The sequence below is a fragment of the Salvelinus alpinus genome, chromosome 16, assembly GCF_045679555.1.
Source record: "Salvelinus alpinus chromosome 16, SLU_Salpinus.1, whole genome shotgun sequence".
In the NCBI taxonomy this organism is placed as follows: domain Eukaryota; kingdom Metazoa; phylum Chordata; class Actinopteri; order Salmoniformes; family Salmonidae; genus Salvelinus; species Salvelinus alpinus.
Genome location: NC_092101.1, coordinates 29913956 through 29934642, shown reverse-complemented (window position 1 = coordinate 29934642; position 20687 = coordinate 29913956). Strand labels below are relative to the sequence as shown.

At 43.1% G+C, this 20687-nt stretch overlaps 1 protein-coding gene and 1 long non-coding RNA gene across 4 annotated transcripts in view; both read right to left on the bottom strand.

The window, feature by feature from the left end:
- Positions 1-6108, bottom strand: part of LOC139541322 (capping protein inhibiting regulator of actin dynamics-like) — a 32879-nt gene extending 26771 nt beyond the window's left edge. For 2 of the 3 annotated variants that reach the window (XM_071345848.1, XM_071345850.1), the window contains exon 1: positions 5869-6106. The gene's annotated coding sequence lies outside the window, so the exon portion shown is untranslated. Of the gene's footprint in view, positions 1-5868 lie in introns of all 3 variants that reach the window. The other variant, XM_071345849.1, reaches the window with a different exon arrangement.
- Positions 6109-12884: 6776 nt separating this feature from the next.
- Positions 12885-13639, bottom strand: LOC139541321 (uncharacterized). The gene is made up of 2 exons (XR_011668329.1): positions 13490-13639; positions 12885-13287 (listed from the first exon to the last, which is right to left on the bottom strand). It is a non-coding gene; the product is annotated as an uncharacterized lncRNA (long non-coding RNA).
- Positions 13640-20687: the final 7048 nt, after the last annotated feature.

Below are 20687 nucleotides of genomic sequence, written 5' to 3'. Positions count from 1 at the left end.
GGGGAAAAAATGTGTTTGACCAGATACAATGCTATTTTACAGTAAACAAATTGAAAACAGATTTTCAGCATGCTTATAGGGAAGGACACTCAAAAATCACAGCACTTACACAAATGACTGATGATTGGCTGAGAGAAATTGATGATAAAATGATTGTGGAGGCTGTCTTTTTAGACTTCTGTGCAGCTTTTGACATTATTGATCATTGTCTGCTGCTGGAAAAACTTATGTGTTATAGCTTTACACCCTCTGCTACAATGTGGATAAAGAGTTACTTGTCTAACAGAACACAGAGGGTGTTCTTTAATGGAAGCCTATCAAATATAATCCAGTTAGAATCAGGAATTCCCCAGGGTAGCTTAGGCCCCTTGCTTTATTCAATTTTTACTAACTTACATGCCACTGACTTTGAGTAAAGCCAGAGTGTCTATCTATGGGGATGACTCAACACTATACACGTCAGCTACTACAGCGACTGAAATGACTGCAACACTCAACAAAGATCTGCAGTTAGTTTCAGAGTGGGTGGCAAGGAATAAGTTAGCCCTAAATATTTCTAAAACTAAAAGCATTGTATTTGGAACAAAACACTCACTAAAGCTTAAACTTCAACTAAATCTTGTAATAAATAATGTGAAAATTGAGCAAATTGAGATTACTAAACTGCTTGGAGTAACTCTAGATTGTAAACTGTCATGCTCAAAACATATTGATGCAGTAGTAGCTAAGCTGGGGAGAAGTCTGTCTATAATAAAGCGATGCTCTGCCTTCTTAACAACACTATCAACAAGGTAGGTCCTACAGACTCTAGTTTTGTCGCACCTTGACTACTGTCGTGTGGTCAGGTGCCACAAAAAAGGACTTAGGAAAATTGCAATTGGCTCAGAACAGGGCAGCACGGCTGGCCCTTGGATGTACACAAAGAGCTAATATTAATAATATGCATGTCAATCTCTCCTGGCTCAAAGTGGAGAAGAGAATGACTTCATCACTACTTTTATTTATGAGAGGTATTGATTGACATGTTGAACGCACCGAGCTGTCTGTCTAAACTATTGGACACCCATGCATACCCCACAATACCTGTACATGCCACCAGAGGTCTCTTCACAGTCCCCAAGTCCAGAACAGACTATGGGAGGCACACAGTACTACATAGAGCCATGACAACATGGAACTCTATTCCACATCAAGTAACTGACACAAGCAGTAAAATTTGATTTAAAAACAGATTAAAAAAACACCTTATGGAACAGCGGGGACTGTGAAGCAACACAAACATTGGCACACACACACACACACACACACACGATAACATACGCACTATACATACACATGAATTTAGCACTGTAGATATGTGGTAGTGGTGGAGTATGGGCCTGAGGGCACATAGTGTGTTGTGAAATCTGTGAATGTATTATAATGTTTTAAAATTGTATAAACTGCCTTAATTTTGCTGGACCCCAGGAAGAGTAGCTGCTGGGGATCCATAATAAATACAAATACAATTTATCAACTACCTACCCAACCATCCATCCAAGCAGGGATATAATTATTCTCGGCAAAGCACTTTGGTCTTATTTAAGACATGGTCCTAAGCTCATTTAGGGTTCAATGTACACTACCGTTCAAAAGTTTGGGGTCACTTAGAAATGCCCTTGTTTTTGAAAGAAAAGCACATTTTTTGTCCATTAAAAAAACATAAAATTGATAAAAAAAATACAGTGTAAACAATGTTAATGTTGTAAATGACTATTTTTAATGGAATATCTACATAGGCTACATAGGATCTACCTGCTATCTCTCTCAGAATGACCTTCTTGATCCAAATCAGTCAGGTTTCAAGACTAGTCATTCAACTGAGACTGCTCTTCTCTGTGTCACGGAGGCGCTCCGCACTGCTAAAGCTAACTCTCTCTCCTCTGCTCTCATCCTTCTAGACCTATCGGCTGCCTTTGATACTGTGAACCATCAGATCCTCCTCTCCACCCTCTCCGAGCTGGGCATCTCCGGCGCGGCCCACGCTTGGATTGCGTCCTACCTGACAGGTCGCTCCTACCAGGTGGCGTGGCGAGAATCTGTCTCCGCACCACGTGCTCTCACCACTGGTGTCCCCCAGGGCTCTGTTCTAGGCCCTCTCCTATTCTCGCTATACACCAAGTCACTTGGCTCTGTCATATCCTCACATGGTCTCTCCTATCATTGCTATGCAGACGACACACAATTAATCTTCTCCTTTCCCCCCTCTGATAACCAGGTGGTGAATCGCATCTCTGCATGTCTGGCAGACATATCAGTGTGGATGACGGATCACCACCTCAAGCTGAACCTCGGCAAGACGGAGCTGCTCTTCCTCCCGGGGAAGGACTGCCCGTTCCATGATCTCGCCATCACGGTTGACAACTCCATTGTGTCCTCCTCCCAGAGTGCTAAGAACCTTGGCGTGATCCTGGACAACACCCTGTCGTTCTCAACTAACATCAAGGCGGTGACCCGTTCCTGTAGGTTCATGCTCTACAACATTCGCAGAGTACGACCCTGCCTCACGCAGGAAGCGGCGCAGGTCCTAATCCAGGCACTTGTCATCTCCCGTCTGGATTACTGCAACTCGCTGTTGGCTGGGCTCCCTGCCTGTGCCATTAAACCCCTACAACTCATCCAGAACGCCGCAGCCCGTCTGGTGTTCAACTTTCCCAAGTTCTCTCACGTCACCCCGCTCCTCCGCTCTCTCCACTGGCTTCCAGTTGAAGCTCGCATCCGCTACAAGACCATGGTGCTTGCCTACGGAGCTGTGAGGGGAACGGCACCTCCGTACCTTCAGGCTCTGATCAGGCCCTACACCCAAACAAGGGCACTGCGTTCATCCACCTCTGGCCTGCTCGCCTCCCTACCTCTGAGGAAGTACAGTTCCCGCTCAGCCCAGTCAAAACTGTTCGCTGCTCTGGCACCCCAATGGTGGAACAAACTCCCTCACGACGCCAGGTCAGCGGAGTCAATCACCACCTTCCGGAGACACCTGAAACCCCACCTCTTTAAGGAATACCTAGGATAGGATAAAGTAATCCTTCTAACCCCCCCCCTTAAAAGAGTTAGATGCACTATTGTAAAGTGGTTGTTCCACTGGATATCATAAGGTGAATGCACCAATTTGTAAGTCGCTCTGGATAAGAGCGTCTGCTAAATGACTTAAATGTAAATAGGCGTACAGAGGCCCATTATCAGCAACCATCACTCTTGTGTTCCAATGGCACATTGTGTTAGCTAATCCAAGTTTATAATTTTAAAAGGCTAATTGATCATTAGAAAACCCTTTTACAATTATGTTAGCACATCTGAAAACTGTTGTTCTGATTAAAGAAGCAATACAACTGGCCTTTAGACTAGTTGAGTATCTGGAGCATCGGCATTTGTGGGTTCGATTACAGGCTCAAAATGGCCAGAAACAAATAACTTTCTTCTGAAACTCGTCAGTCTATTTTTGTTCTGAGAAATGAAGGCTATTCCATGCAAGAAATTGCTAAGAAACTGAAGATCTTGTACAACGCTGTGCACTACTCCCTTCACAGAACAGCGCAAACTGTCTCTAACCAGAATAGAAAGAGGAGTGGGAGGCCCCGGGGCACAGCTGAGCAAGAGGACAAGTACATTAGAATGTCTAGTTTGAGAAACAGACGCCTCACAAGTCCTCAACTGGCAGCTTCAATAAATAAAGTACCCGCAAAACACCAGTCTCAACGTCAACAGTGAAGCGGCGACTCCGGGATGCTGGCCTTCTAGGCAGTCTATTCTTCTACCTGCCACTGATCCCTTTTTCCCCTTGTATGTTTATTGGTTTCACCTGTGTGTAATTTCGGTTGATTGGTTGGGCTTTATTTACCAGCCGGCCCGCCTGCTGGTTGTGCGGGATTATTTTCGATGTACATGTTGTACACGGCTGTATGTCACTGTTGTCCTTGTATTTGGGTTTTGCTGGACTGTTTTAAGTCCCACCGTGTTTGGGGCATTTGTTTTGGTCAGCGTCTGTTCACTATTGTGGTGGAATAAAAGTACGCTACCCTGAACTCTCTGCTTCCTGCGCCTGACTTCTTCCCAACTACACCCCGGGCGTTACACCATGGTGTTTATACTTGCGTACTATTGTTTGTACAGATGAACGTGGTACCTTCAGGCGTTTGGAAATTGCTCCCAAGGATGAACCAGACTTGTGGAGGTCTACAATTTTTTTTCTGAGGTCTTGGGTGATTTCTTTTGATTTTCCCATGATGTCAAGCAGAGGCACTGAGTTTGAAGGTAGGCCTTGAAATACATCCACAGATACACCTCCAATTGACTCAAATGATGTCAGTTGGCCTATCAGAAGCTCCTAAAGCCATTACATAATTTTCTGGGATTTTCCAAGCTGTTTAAAGGCACAGTCAACTTAGTGTATGTAAACTTCTGACGAACTGGAATTGTGATTATAAGTGAAATAATCTGTCTGTAAATAATTGTTGGAAAAATGACTTGTGTCATGCACAAAGTAGATGTCCTAACCGACTTGCCAAAACGATAGTTTGTTAACAAGAACTTTGTGGAGTGGTTGAGAAACGTGTTTTAATGACTCCAACCTAAGTGTATGTAAACCTCCGACTTCAACTGTATGTAGACATTCCATAAAAAAACAGCCGTTTCCAGCTACAATAGTAATTTACAACATTAACATTAACAATGTCTACACTGCATTTCTGATCAATTTTATGTTATTTTAATGGACAAAAAATGTGCTTTTCTTTCAAAAACAAGGACATTTCTAAGTGACCCCAAACTTTTGAATGGTAGTATATGTGCTATGAGATATGAAACTCTCTCAGAGGCCTAATGTCAACAATGCTCCCCTCCCTGGCTTGGAGACATAAACATGGCTGGCTATTTAAAATATAATATGTTTTTCTACAGGCTACATCACACATAAAGGTATGGGGCCTTACTGGATCATCATATTGCTTACTCTGCAATGTGTAAGCTAATGAGATACTCAAAAGAAGCCAACTATAACTGATATGAACACAACTCGCATCACCCAACCGAGATACAGTGTATTTACTGCAGATAACAGCTCTGAATGTCAATTTCTGGCTAAATTCAATTATTCATGTTCTCTATATTAAGGTCAAATGAACATTGCAATTTATAACGGTACATGCTGCATTGAAGAAAACTAGGCCAAAAACCATTGGCTGAAACTCAACAAACCCGCTTTTACGCGCCTTCCGTGTTACAACGTTTGAGACAATGATTTCTGTTTTTAGACATTCCATCTGACATCTGGGGATACGGGTCGAAACAATATTGCGTGAAAAGCATAATGCCATCTCTCTGGTCCATGACACAATAGGATATGGCACAGCACAGGTAGCCTACAAAGAGATGCAGGGATAAAACATAATAAGGGTTTATAATATAACGTAGGAGCTGCAATCCTGGTTATACATTGATATAAAAAGGCTGACTTAAGCATATGGAGAACAAAGCATCTATCGTTTATTTCATATTTTATCACAAATATGCCTTCTGTAAATTGAGACAGCCAACATAAACGAAAGCTGTAGGGTGAACGTGTTCCAAATGCAATAATATAAAATAATATAATGAAAATGCCAAATAGCCAATTATCTCCACAATTCGAGCCATGCCAAATATATTTACGCGTTTATAATCAAATGAAACGACACTGTCCTTTTCCAGTGCACACACATCTCTGAACGATGGAGCAATCGTCAGCAGGTCAATGAAAATGAAAGGCTGTGACAAGGTCAGCAGCTTATTGAAAATAAAGACACAATTTAAGACTAAGAAAATATGCAAGAGTAAAGGACAAGCTCCCACCACCTTATAAGTGATCTTGTTTGCCCGCAAATCGGTCTTGAAGTTGCCCACCGCGCCTTGTATCTCCCATCCACAGCTCTTCGACCCTCTTTGTGTTACTGATGCTGCGGGTGCTCGCACCGACACGCACGCACGGCAAAGTGCACAGACAACCGCACAGAAACCGAGTCCTGCAAGCACATGAGGCGGGAGGGTGTGGCTGGCGGAGGCTGTGCTTGGCACAAACATCACCCAAAGTCCACAACCGATCTCCGCTGCGATGCCACTCATCTGTTGGTCGAAAATGGTTGCCTGTATATAGCATATATTCACACAAATAGCTTTGGCTATTGATCTTGTATAGGCCTAATGTATGGATAGGCCTAGTATTTTATTCGGAGTGGAAGCGCTTGTTCGTCATTGACAGTCTTCTCAGTCTGTCACGGTGAAGTGGCTATCATATTTCTGTCTTGTATAATTAGTATTGCACTAATTAAAATTTCACTTCCGTCAGCCGCCCTGCAATGGATCTCAAAATATTAGGAAAAAAATGATATGTGAAGAATGTGCGCTTTCTCAATTAATTCATGAGGCATAACGTATTCACATCGTTATTGTTCTCTGATCAAGACTGGCATGACTGACTTCTTTGTACTGTGCATCTTGAGCCAACCCTGGCAAAAGGAGCCAGATTAATTACCATTTTTACTTGCAATGGGAGTGGGTTCTTTAATAATTCCTAAAGCATAAAGGCCTCCATAGTTTGGGACCATTTCAGTGATTTAACACCACCCTGATAGTTCTAGGCTTAAAGTCATGAACAAAAATGTAGGCAACCTTTCATCAGATCAATGTGCAAAAATGCTGCTGGAAAGGCATTCATAAACTAATGCAGTCAGAAACTGAAAACAGCTGCTTGCAGCTGTAGGTAGGCTGGTCTTCCAGTAGGAGTCAGTATAGGATCAATAATTTATATATACACAAGTCCTTCACTTCCTCTGTCAGCTCCCAGACTCAGGGAGAATATCAATAATTTTCCTTGATTCCTCATGTCCTCTCTCCTCGCCTTCTTCTCAAAACCCATTGGATGAGAAGGTCAGAGGGCCCTCCCTCGGTGGCAGGTAGCCACGGCCTGTTCTCCCTGCTTCCATCACTCAGACCTGGACAGTACAGGAGTATCATGGCAAAAACTGTCAGACTGGCCAATAGCTTCTATCCCCAGGCCATCAAGCTGCTGAATAGCCACTAGGCAGCTATCTGCTACCCCTGTCTCCCTCCTGCCCCCGGGACTTCCTACCCCTCAACAAACATTTACCCTGCCCACACCCCCCAATGGACATTGTTACAGTTGTAAATGTGTATATTATTATAATTTGCATTATTGTCTCATTGACTTCACACTTCTCCCCCGGGCTGCTCCCCGTATGGGCATTCTACACCCCTCCCCAACAGACACTTCCCCTGCCCCCACCCCCCAATGGACATTTATCATTGCTACAGTTGTAAATGTGTATATTATTATTTTTGTAAATTATTTTCTCATTCACTTCTCTTTTTTTGTACCCTGCGATTACATCTGCGTACGCTGTGCATGTGACTAATAAACGAATCTAATCAAATCAAATCAAATTGTTTTCGTCACATGCTTTGTAAACAGGAGTAGACTAACAGTGAAATGTTTACTTTCGGCCCTTCCCAACAATGCAGAGGAAAAAAATATAAATAATTTAAAAAAATAACATGAGGAATAAATACAAAATGAGTAACAATAACTTGGCTATATACACGGAGTACCAGTACTGAGTCGATTTGCAGGGGTACGAGGTAATTGAGGTAGATATGTACATACTGTATAGGTAGGGATAAAGTGACTAGGCAACGGGATAGATAATAAGCAGCAACAGCAGCGTATGTGATAAGTCAAAAGAGTTAGTGCAAAAAGGGGTCAATGCAGATAGTTAAATAGTTAACCAATAGCTACCCGGACTAACTATTTAGCAGTCTTATGGCTTGGGGGTAGCAGAGAGAACATTCTATGACTTGGGTGGCTGTAGTCTTTGACAATTTTTAGGGCCCTCCTCTGACACTGCCTGGTATAGAGGTCCTGGATGGCAGGGAGCTTGGCTCCAGTGATGTACTAGGTCGTACGCACTACCTTCTGTAGTGCTTTGCGGTCAGATGCAGTTGCCATACCAAGTGGTGATGCAACCAGTCAAGATGCTCTCAATGGTGCAGCTGTATAACTTTTTAGGATCTGAGGGCCCATGCTAAATCTTTTCAGCCTCCTGAGGGGAAAGATGCATTGTCAAGCCCTCTTCATGACTGTGTTGGTGTGTGTGGACCATTCTAGTGGTTAAGAGCGTTGAGCCAGTACCCGAAAGGTCACTCAGTGGTTCCCCTAGTATATTTTTCAGCAGTGGTGGCAGGGGTAAGGGGGGGGGGGGGGCATTGCTTCCAGTGTGGGTGAAATGACATGCTAGCTGTTCCCATATACTTCCAGCCATTGAGCCAACAACTATTTGAAAGAGCATCCCTGCCGAAATATACACTGCTCAAGAAAATAAAGGGAACACTAAAATAACACATCCTAGATCTGAATGAATGAAATATTCTTATTAAATACTTTTTTCTTTACATAGTTGAATGTGCTGACAACAAAATCACACAAAAATTATCAATGGAAATCAAATTTATCAACCCATGGAGGTCTGGATTTGGAGTCACACTCAAAATTAAAGTGGAAAACCACACTACAGGCTGATCCAACTTTGATGTAATGTCCTTAAAACAAGTCAAAATGAGGCTCAGTAGTGTGTGTGGCCTCCACGTGCCTGTATGACCTCCCTACAACGCCTGGGCATGCTCCTGATGAGGTGGCGGATGGTCTCCTGAGGGATCTCCTCCCTCCCAGACCTGGACTAAAGCATCCGCCAACTCCTGGACAGTCTGTGGTGCAACGTGGCGTTGGTGGATGGAGCGAGACATGATGTCCCAGATGTGCTCAATTGGATTCAGGTCTGGGGAACGGGCGGGCCAGTCCATAGCATCAATGCCTTCCTATTGCAGGAACTGCTGACACACTCCAGCCACATGAGGTCTAGCATTGTCTTGCATTAGGAGGAACCCAGGGCCAACCGCACCAGCATATGGTCTCACAAGGGGTCTGACGATCTCATCTCGGTACCTAATGGCAGTCAGGCTACCTCTGGCGAGCACATGGAGGCCCCCCAAAGAAATGCCACCCCACACCATGACTGACCCACCGCCAAACCGGTCATGCTGGAGGATGTTGCAGGCAGCAGAACGTTCTCCACGGCGTCTCCAGACTCTGTCACGTCTGTCACATGTGCTCAGTGTGAACCTGCTTTCATCTGTGAAGAGCACAGGGCGCCAGTGGCAAATTTGCCAATCTTGGTGTTCTCTGGCAAATGCCAAACGTCCTGCACGGTGTTGGGCTGTAAGCACAACCCCCACCTGTGGACGTCGGGCCCTCATACCACCCTCATGGAGTCTGTTTCTGACCGTTTGAGCAGACACATGCACATTTGTGGCCTGCTGGAGGTCATTTTGCAGGGCTCTGGCAGTGCTCCTCCTGCTCCTCTTTGCACAAAGGCGGAAGTAGCGGTCCTGCTGCTGGGTTGTTGCCCTCCTATGACCTCCTCCACGTCTCCTGATGTACTGGCCTGTCTCCTGGTAGCGCCTCCATGCTCTGGACACTACGCTGACAGACACAGCAAACCTTCTTGCCACAGCTCGCATTGATGTGCCATCCTGGATGAGCTGCACTACCTGAGCCACTAGTGTGGGTTGTAGACTCCGTCTCATGCTACCACTAGAGTGAAAGCACCGCCAGCATTCAAAAGTGACCAAAACATCAGGACGCATAGGAACTGAGAAGTGGTCTGTGGTCACCACCTGCAGAACCACTCCTTTATTGGGGGTGTCTTGCTATTGGGGGTGTCTTGCTGTTTTTCAGTCTCTCAGTCCCAGCTTTGATGCACCTGTACTGACCTCGCCTTCTGGATGATAGCGGGGTGAACAGGCAGTGGCTCGGGTGGTTGTTGTCCTTGATGATCTTTTTGGCCTTCCTGTGACATCGGGTGGTGTAGGTGTCCTGGAGGGCAGGTAGTTTGCCCCCGGTGATGCGTTGTGCAGACCTCACTACCCTCTGGAGAGCCTTACGGTTGTGGGCGGAGCAGTTGGCGTACCAGGCGGTGAAACAGCCCGACAGGAAGCTCTCGATTGTGCATCCGTAAAAGTTTGTGAGTGTTTTTGGTGACAACAAGCCACATTTCTTCAGCCTCCTGAGGTTGAAGAGGCGCTGCTGCACCTTCTTCACCATGCTGTCTGTGTGGGTGGACCATTTCAGTTTGTCTGTGATGTGTACGCAGAGGAACTTAACTTTCCACCTTCTCCACTACTGTCCCGTCGATGTGGATAGGGGGCTGCTCCCTCTGCTGTTTCCTGAAGTCCACGATCATCTCCTTTGTTTTGTTGACGTTGAGTGTGAGGTTATTTTCCTGACACCACACTCCGAGAGCCCTCACCTCCTCCCTGTAGGCCGTCTCGTCGTTGTTGGTAATCAAGCCTACTACTGTAGTGTCGTCTGCAAACTTGATGATTGACTTGGAGGCGTGCATGGCCACGCAGTAATGGGTGAACAGGAGAAAGCTGAGAACGCATCCTTGTGGGGCCCTAGTGTTGAGGATCAGCGGGGGGGAGATGTTGTTTCCAACCCTCACCACTGGGGTCGGCCCACAGGTTTTGGTGGCGGGCCGTGTCAGTGGCACTGTATTGTCCTCAAAGCGAGCAAAGCGAGCTAATTGAAAAAGAGGAATTACAAAGGGTGCAGTTAACCATTCTATCGTCTTGACCTGAGCGTATAAATGGAAATTCTCTCATCATGTTGTCATTAAAATGGCATTTCCGTTTCTTGGAAAGAGCCATTGTACCTCCTCTGTCTGCTCTTCTTCACTCTCCTTGTGTCACTCTTCTTACTGTCTTAACTTTTTCTTCTCCTCCAATCTTTCTCCACTCGTCTTCCTGCTCTTTCTTCCTTTCCTTCTCTTTACCTTTCCACCTCACTCTTCCACACTCTTTTTACTCCCTTAATTTTTCCTTCTCCTTCTCCAATCTTTAATAATAAATAGCACACTATTAGATAAAATACTTTGGTTAACAGATTCCCATTGCTTGCCTCATTTTTGTATTTTATCCAAAAAGAAATGGTTTGGAATAATAAATTGGCAGTCTCTGTAATCATATCTTTACCTTTCCTCCTCTATCTCACTCTTCTTCCTATCCAGTCTTCCTCCTCTCCACTCTCTAACTGTCATGCCCTGGCCTTAGTTATCTTTGTTTTCTTTATTATTTTGGTTAGGTCAGGGTGTGACATGGGGGATTTATGTGTTTTGTCTTGTCTAGGGGTTTTGCATGTTTATGGGGTGTTTCCTAGTCTAGGTGTTTGTATGTCTATGGTTGCCTAGATTGGTTCTCAATTAGAGGCAGCTGTTTATCATTGTCTCTGATTGGGAACCATATTTAGGCAGCCATATTCTTTAGGGATTTCGTGGGTTATTGCCTATGTGTAAGTTGCCTGTGTCTGCACTTTTCGTATATAGCTTCACGATCGTTTTGTTGTTTTTTGTATAGTTTGTCAAGTGTTCTTCGTTTCGGTAAATAAATAGAAGAATGTATTACTATCACGCTGCGCCTTGGTCCTCCTCTCTTCCTCCATACGACGAACGTGACACTAACAGAAAACATTATGCTAATGTTATCCATGAAAATGTCTAAATATATTTTCACACTACTTATAATGCCAAACCATTAACATTGTAATCTACGAATAAATATTCTCATAATTAATTGTGCATTAATTTAAATTAATCATATTTTCAAAATAGCCGGTCCACTGCTTGTTTACATGTGAACGTTTTTTAACCTAGCTACCATGACAGTAGCTGGCTAACCTAGCTAGATAACTTAGTCGACATAGGTTATGCTAGCTAACATTAGCTATTTAAAACCTTATAAAGCAGAGCATCTATCTATATAATAAATTGTGACATTATAACATCATTAGCTAGTATCTCAAACAAGTGTAACTTTGTTTGTTTGTGGTGATGTTGTGGATTCACTTGACACTTGCTAGCTTCTGGCCTGAGTTTTCTTCTGAGTTTTCCACAGCAGTTTTCTCTAAAACTAGCGCGAGCAAGTAGTTAGAAGAGTGAATGAACAGTTAAAAACGGGGACACAGTTAAAAACGGGGACATTTCCGGGGACAGCTCCAGCCAGGGACAGGCCACCAAAAACGGGGACTGTCCCCGGAAAACAGGGACGTCTGGTCACCCTACCTTAGATGCCTTCACAGTTTCAGTCAAAGTCCCAATACTCTGAGATATCAGACAACCTTGTGTCCACCTTCTTGCTTAATGAGTTTATGGCTGCCAGGAGGTCACTTTGAGTAGGTTCTGTGGGGAACTCTTGGGAGCTAGCATCTTCAGCTAACTCCTCGTGGGTCGGCGATGTTCGAATTGGTTTGTTGTCTATCTCATTCAAATTATCTTGTTTAGCGCCCCCTTTTTTGGTGCCTTTTCCATTTGACATATTGCCAGACAATGTTTGAAGTTATAGGTTGTGAGAGGTTAAGATAAATATTAATTTGTTTCAAAATTGAGTGGAGCTCTAGCAAAACCCGTATACTCCATAGCACGCTCTCTAGCGCCCCCCCAGCTATTGGCATTGTTCACTGAGCTGGTCTCTCAGCAGTCAGGGCCTTCACACTGGTCTGGATGTCTTCTATGTGTCTTTCAAAGCCCAGCAGTACAGCCTGGAGCTCATCCCTCTCCTTCACTGTCCAGGAGAGCTCTAACTCTACACGGCCCCCCTAAACAGCACACAAAAAATAAATCCTTTACCATACATGCAGTGGCGGTTCTAGACCATTTCAACTGGGGGGGCCAAGCTGGGGCCAGTTAAACGTTATTGTTGTCATATTGTTTTCTTCACTGCATTGCAGGCATTAGCAGGCAAAAGACCATGTTCATAATCATTCAACTATTTATTTGCATTTTCTGTCTAATAACGGATGTAAAAAAAGAACAAGAGCAAAAGTTAGTTATGTGAAAATTATTTCATACTCCACATTTAGGGGGGCCACAAGGGGGTCTAAAATTGTTGTCACAGGGGCACATGCTAACGAATATAATGAACATAAGACTTATACAGTACGTTTATGTATGTATACACAGTAAATGAGAACATAACTATGTATTCTTTGCATTTGTGGACTGGCTGGCTCTCCCACCGTGCCATGCCAGCCTGCTCTCCCCCTGGGGCTCCTGCCTTGGCTGCTGCAGGTGGGGCCGAGGTCCATGTCTCCTGGCCCTGTGGTAGCGCTCAGCTTCCTGTCGGTAATAGTCCCTCTCCTATTCCAGGCTCCTGAAAAACGCATCCAGGCGAGATGGGGAGTGGTCCTTCCCACATACACCATGTTTAGACCTCATGCTCTCTAAGTCCAGAACCAGCTCTTTATCTAAGGACAGCAACCAGGGAGTCAGTGGTGCTTGCGCAAACTATAATCAATGAGAGACTGGCTATTGAGTCCAAAAATTAGTGGGTCAGGAGAGAAACTGCTACTCACCAGCATCAGTCATTTTCTCTAGTTTGTCCCCAGTCTCCTCTTCTCTTCCTCCAGGATGTTTATCAGTGTCTCCATCTTCTCATTCTGCTCCCTGAGCTTCCCCAGCTGGTCCCTCAGATGGTTCTTCTCATGGTCTCCCTCAGCCTGGTCCTAAAACACCCATTCAGAGGAGTCAGATACAGCTATGAAATAGTCAGTAAAATGCTGCACAGATTCAGTTGCTCTTTAACAACTAACTGGTAAGACAAGAATGTGGTGACAGATGATGACATTCTCTAGTTGTTTAGACATTATGTTTTTACAACAGGAAAGTGTAGGCTGTAAGCCATGATACGCACAATAAGTCATACCCTTCTTAACTTTATGATTACATATTCCAAGTCCTCCAAGGCTCAGTGTTGCCTTTGGATTATTTTCTGACGAGAAAAACAGGCCACAGATGTCTTATCAAAAACATTTACCTCATATAGAACCCTCTCTCTGCCTGTCTGTATACAGTATTCCTCCAGTTCTCATTTATCATCTTCCTCCCTCTCCTCACCTTGGCCTCCTGTAGTTACAGATCATCAGTCTCCAGCACCAGGTCCTTCTCCAGATGCTTGGCCAGGTGGTCTAATTGGGTGAGCTCCTGACACAGCTCCTGGTTCTTGGCACGGAGGTCCGCCACCTCGGTGGGGGCATCCTGCTTCCTCTGCTGCAGCCCCTGAGCATTCTGCTACAGAGTACTGTTAGTCTCCTGCAGGTATTCTACCTGGGAACACAACAAGTCCTGTTAGTCTCCTGCAGGTACTCTACCTGGGAACACAATACTCAGAGGTCAATGTGTCAGTGCACAAAGGACTCTGGTGAGCCTAACTTTAGGTTTATAGTTGCTGGTGTCGTCAGTAAGTCAAGTGTGGTCAGTTTCAGTTTAAAAGGGATAGGTTATAGAGATCATTTCAATGGGTGGGGTAACGCCCATTGCTTGAATGGGTCAGGGTTTGGTTCTTTCCTGCAGGTTAAGGTAGGAAATCAGTTTTTCATTGCTGATGGTCTGAGCCTCTAGGGAGATGACATCATGAGGACGTCCTCCGTCAAGTGCTCGAATAAGATGCTCAATCTCTTTGTCTCGCTCTTCAACATGTATGTTCAGGTGTTTGATACCGCCCTGAGCTCTTTCAAGGTCTAATTTCAGTTTTGTTATGTCCTGCTGCAGCTCCTGGATCCTAGGGTAAAATGTATCAGTTAGAAGATCTGTGATGTACAGGTCATCAGGCTGCACCACAGTTTGAGTGGGGCCAGAGGAGGGAGGGATGAGCTCATCAATCTGCATTAGCTGACGTCTGAAAGTAATGCTGTGCTTTTTCCCTCCTGTCAAATCATAATGGAATATTCATGGAAATGTTAACCTAGTCAACTGCAACAAACAGCACTAAGACATGTTGGTATGTGGTTATACAGTATACAGGCTCGATGTATACATGTAAGAAAAACAGGGCATGCTCCAGATACCTAAAGAAGGACAGTTTTATTGCTTCTTTAATCAGTGCAACAGTTTTCAGCTGTGCTAACATAATATCAAAAGGGTTTTCTAATGATCAATTAGCCTTTTAACCTCTAACGAGCCTCTACCCCGGGTCCGGGATCACCCCCCACCCCCCCACACACTGATTAGCATAGCTAGCATAGCTTCACAAGTAGATAGTAGCATCTAAATATCATTAAATCACAAGTCCAAGACACCAGATGAAAGATACAGATCTTGTGAATAAAGCCACCATTTCAGATTTTTAAAATGTTTTACAGGGAAGACAAAATATGTAAATCTATTAGCTAAACACGTTAGCAAAATACACCACTTTTCTAACTCCATCAGTTTCTTACTACTTCAGGTGCTATCACCAATTCGGCTAAACTAAGATATTGATAGCCACTAACCAAGAAAAAACCTCTTCAGATGACAGTCTGATAACATATTTATGGTATAGGATAGGTTTTGTTAGAAAAAAGTGCATATTTCAGGTAGAAATCACAGTTTACAATTGCACCGACCATCACAAGACGACTAGAATTACTATAGAGAGCAACGTGTATGACCAATTTACTCTTAATAAAACATTTCATAAGAATAGACAAAGCATAGCAATGGAAAGACCCAGATCTTGTGATTCCAGACAATATTTCAGATTTTCTAAGCGTTTTACAGCGAAAACACAATAAATCGATAAGTTAGCATACCACATGTGAAAACGTTACCAGAGCATCGATTCCAGCCAAAGAGCGCTATAACGTAATCACCGCCAAAATATATTAATTTTTTCACTAACCTTCTCAGAATTCTTCCGATGACACTCCTGTAACATCATTTTACAACATACATATACAGTTTGTTCGAAAATGTGCATATTTAGCCATACAAAACCGTGGTTACACAATGAAAATACTAGGAAATCAAGCCTCAAAATGTCTGACGTCATCTTTCAGAGTGATCTAGTTTAATTGAAAGCTAATCATATACTTGACTAAAAAATACAGGGTTGACAGGAATCGAAAGACAAATTAGTTCTTAATGCAACCGCTGACTTACATTTTTAAAATTATCCTTACTTTTCAATACAGGGTTCGCCAAGTGACACGATAACAAACAAAATGGCGAAATATGCGTTTAAAATATTTCGACAGAACAACGATTTATCATATTAAATATTGCTTACTTTGAGCTGTTCTTCCATCAGATTCTTGGGCAATGTATCCTTTCTATGTTGTAATCTTCTTTTGGTCGATAGATGTCCTCTGTCCTTCGAAATGTCCACTAACAACGACCGAGACCCCGAAACGTTCCCAAAGCTAGAAAGTGCACGACAAAGAAATTCCTCAGAATCGCACTAAACGGATATAAATTGCTATAAAACGGTTCAAATTAACTACATTATGATGTTTTTAACAACTATAACGAGTAAAAATATGACCAGAGAAATATTGCTGGCTAAACAACGATTTGGAATGAGGCAAGTCCGATGTCCTTCACGCTTCAGGCGCGCGACGAGAAAGGGAGGTACCTCCACGTTTTGTTCTTTTATAGTGGCTGTGATTGTGCAATCGACTCCATTCAAAACGTGATGACGTACAGACACCCAGAGGAAGACGTAGGCAGTGTCGGTTTCTTCATAGCATTCACTGTCACCTTAAAAACAGACTCCAGATCAGGGGTAAAAATTTCTGAAATCTGACCCCTGTCATGAAAAGTGCTGTAGATATAGTTCTGTACCACTCAGAGACAAAATTCCAACGGCTATAGAAACTAGAAAGTGTTTTCTATCCAATAATAACAATAATATGCATATTGTACGATCAAGAATTTAGCACGAGGCAGTTTAATTTGGAGACCAAAATATGCTAATGCGGAACAGCACCCCCTATAGTTCCAAGAAGTTTAAAGTGATCAACTTGGATTAGCTTATACATTGCAACAGTGCCATTGCAACACAGGAGTGATGGTTTCTGATAATGGGCCTCTGTACGCCTATGTAGATATTCCATAAAAAATGAGCCGTTTCCAGCTACAATAGTCATTTACGACATTAACAGTGTAATGTCTACACTGTATTTCAGATCAATTTGATGTTATTTTAATGGTCAAAAAAATTTGCTTTTCTTTCAAAAACAAGGACATTTCTAAGTGACCCTAAACCTTTGAACGGTAGTGTATATATATGTATGTATGTATGTATGTGTAACAGTCAAAGGTTTGGACACACCTACTCATTTAAGGGTTTTTGATTTTATTTTTATTTACTCTTTTCTACATTGTAGAATAGTAGTGAAGACACCAGAACTATGAAATAACACATGGAATCATGTAGTAACCAAAAAAGTGTTAAACAAATCAAAATATATTTGAGATTCTTCAAAGTAGCAACTCTTTGCATTGATGACAGCTTTGCACACTCTTGGCATTCTCTCAACCAGCTACACTAACAGTCTTGAAGGAGTTCCAACATATGCCGAGCACTTGTTGGCTGCTTTTCCTTCACGCTGCAGTCCAACTCATCCCAAACCATCTCAATTGGGTTGAGGTCCTGTGATTATGGAGGCCAGGTCATCTGATGCAGAATTCCATCACTCTCCTTCTTGGTCAAATAGCCCTTACACAACCTGGAGGTGTGTTGGGTCATTGTTCTGTTGAAAAACAAATGATAGTCCCACTAAGCACAAACCAGATGGAATGGCGTATCACTGCAGAATGCTGTGGTAGCCATGCTAGTTAAATGTGCCTTGAATTCTAAATAAATCACCCAGTGTCACCAGCAAAGCACCCCCACACCTCTTCCTCCGTGCTTCCCGGTGGGAATCACACATGCGGAGTTCATCCGTTCACCTACTCTGCGTCTCACAATGACACGGTGGTTGGAACCAAAAATCTCAGATTTGGACTCCAGACCAAAGGACAGATTTCCACCGGTCTAATGACGGCCCAAGCACAAGTCTCTTCTTATTTTTGTCCTTTAGTACAGTAGTGGTTTCTTTGCAGCAATTCGGCCATGAAGGCCTGATTCGCGCAGTCTCCTCTGAACAGTTGAAGTTGAGATGTGTCTGTTTCTTGAACTCTGTGAAGCATTTATTTGGGCTGCAATTTCTGAGGATGGTAACTCTAATGAACTTATCCTCTGCAGCAGAGGTAACTCTGGGTCTTCCTTTCCTGTGGCGGTCCTCAGAAGAGCCAGTTTCATCATAGCACTTGATGGTTTTTGCGACTGCACTTGAAGAAACTTTCAAAGTTCTTGAGATTTTACGGATTGACTGCCCTTCATGTCTTAAAGTAATGATGGACTGTCATTTCTCTTTGTTTATTTGAGCTGTTCTTGCCATAATATGGACTTGGTCTTTTACCAAATAGGACTACCTTCTGTATACCACCCCTACCATGTCACAACACAACTGAATGGCTCAAACGCATTAAAAAGGAAAGAAATTCCAACTTTTAACAAAGCACACCTGTTAATTGAAATGCATTCCAGGTGACTACCTCATGAAGCTAGTTGAAAGAATGCCAAGAGTGTGCAAAGCTGTCATCAAGGCAAAGGGTGGCTATTTTGAAGAATCTCAATATAAAATCTATTTTGATTTGTTTAACACTTTTTTGTTACTAACGTAAACTCACCCCATTCCGTACAAATGTGCGCAACCGCAACATTCAAACGAGGCTAAAAAGAAAACTAATGGGACTGTGTTGACTTCAAAATCGGGGGTGTGAACTAGGTTTCTATTCAAGCGTTGATCGACATGGTAATGGCTCTATTGTATTGGAGAAAAGTTGATAAAACGGACCCTCCGTTACATCGTGACGTGTCATGTCGCAAAGTACAGCACGCATAAAGCAACTATTTCTGTCTTACAATCTCTCTCCACCAGGTGAAGCACTTCTCTCATCGTTTAAAAACAAGAAATGGACAGTGACGGGGGTAAGGGGGCATACCTAGTCATTTTTTTGCGTCATCATTGCATGCGATCATCATTCTCAAAGCCGCTGTTTACTTCTAAGATCACTTTAGCACCGCCCTAAAAACCCGATTCAAATTTGACACAAACCTTCAAATATGTATGTAATGACACATTATATAAACTCTTTATAGTGTTTTATTTACATTTTAGAGGCGATAAGGTGATAAGTTGGACAGATCGAGTGAAAAAAAAAACTTTTTCCCACACAACATCTCTCCTTCTCACTATAACGCATTAGTTTCGCTTCCCCACCCGCCATTTAAAAAAAGACCCGACGGGGCTCATTGCCTGCTTGAATTATGCCGAAACGGGCAGCGTTTAGGTCATGTAATTGATTCTGTTGGAAAGGGGAGAAATTGTGCTTTACAATGGTGTTGACATTACAGTTGATCTGGAAGTATTACGTTTTTGGGGCGCTAAAATAAGGGCAATTGTACGGACCAAGGCGATGTACGAGTTTACGTTACATGATTCCATATGTGTTATTTCATAGTTTTGATGTCTTCACTATTATTCTATAATGAATGAGCAGATGTGTCCAAACTTTTGACTGGTACTATATATATATATATATATATATATCTGTGGTTATAACTAGTTTGTTAGCTGACTATTGTTTATTGACTAGATAGCTAGCCTGCAATAAAACACCCAATACTATTGGTTTAGCCCAATATGGGCTGTTAATGCACTGACAGTCAATGAAATGGCCTTCTATTGGACCAGAGCAAGTAGTTACAACCTGTCAAGCTGGTGCTAGCTACTGTAGCATGGCTAGATAAGTTAGCTTGTTCAGGCCAGGTAAAGTTGAGGCAACAGGGAAAACAGGATTTCACTGACACAGTCTAGCTATATAACATCATAATAGCTATATATTCTTGCCAGTAAACTTTAACTAGTAAGTTTTACTGTAGTCTGAAATCCACGGCACGGTTAGCTACTGTTAGATAGCTAGCGTTAGCTCGTCAGCCTGTGATTCTTGACATGACTGTAGCTATAGAAAGTTGTCGAACCAACAAGGCTGAATAGATTGCACAAGACTGAGACTCTTTCGCGTATGTGGAATGCCTTTAAGGGGTTTGCGATGGTGGTCTCTTTTGTGGTCAGTACATGGATTTTTCATGAATGCAAAGATCTCATTCGACTCGTCCTGACCTGAACTAGCTTTTTGTTTGACTTTGTCCACGGTAAAGTAGTTTGAAAATGGCGCCGAAGCACACACAGCCCACTTCTCTTTACTTAATCCATGGAAACGAGCCACGTGAACATTGGTCAGTACTTTATAGTATCATTGGGACGTCCCTGCCTTAACACTAACACAACATTTTACCATTATGTTAACTTCAATGGGTTAGGGACGTCCCAAGTACAGATCGAACAATAATGGTTTAGTTATACAAATCTTTGTCCCAAGGACCAAGGTAAAGATCCCGGATAGCACGGACCCCCGAACCTGCGCCAGTGAAAAGCTCCAACAAATTGTAAACTCTTATTTTAGAACGTGAATGAGCTCAGGGCTAATGCCAAATCTAATCTGTCCTTATCCCCTTTTACAAAAGAGGACTGTAATATTCATATGTGTAAACATACTGAATTGTAATTGGATGCATTTTACCGCCATATCATACTGTGCTATGATTGGTTAAGACCACCCAAATGGTTAGGTCATGGTCAGTTTGATCCTGGTTGGCGATACGTGAACATGCCAGTTATAGCT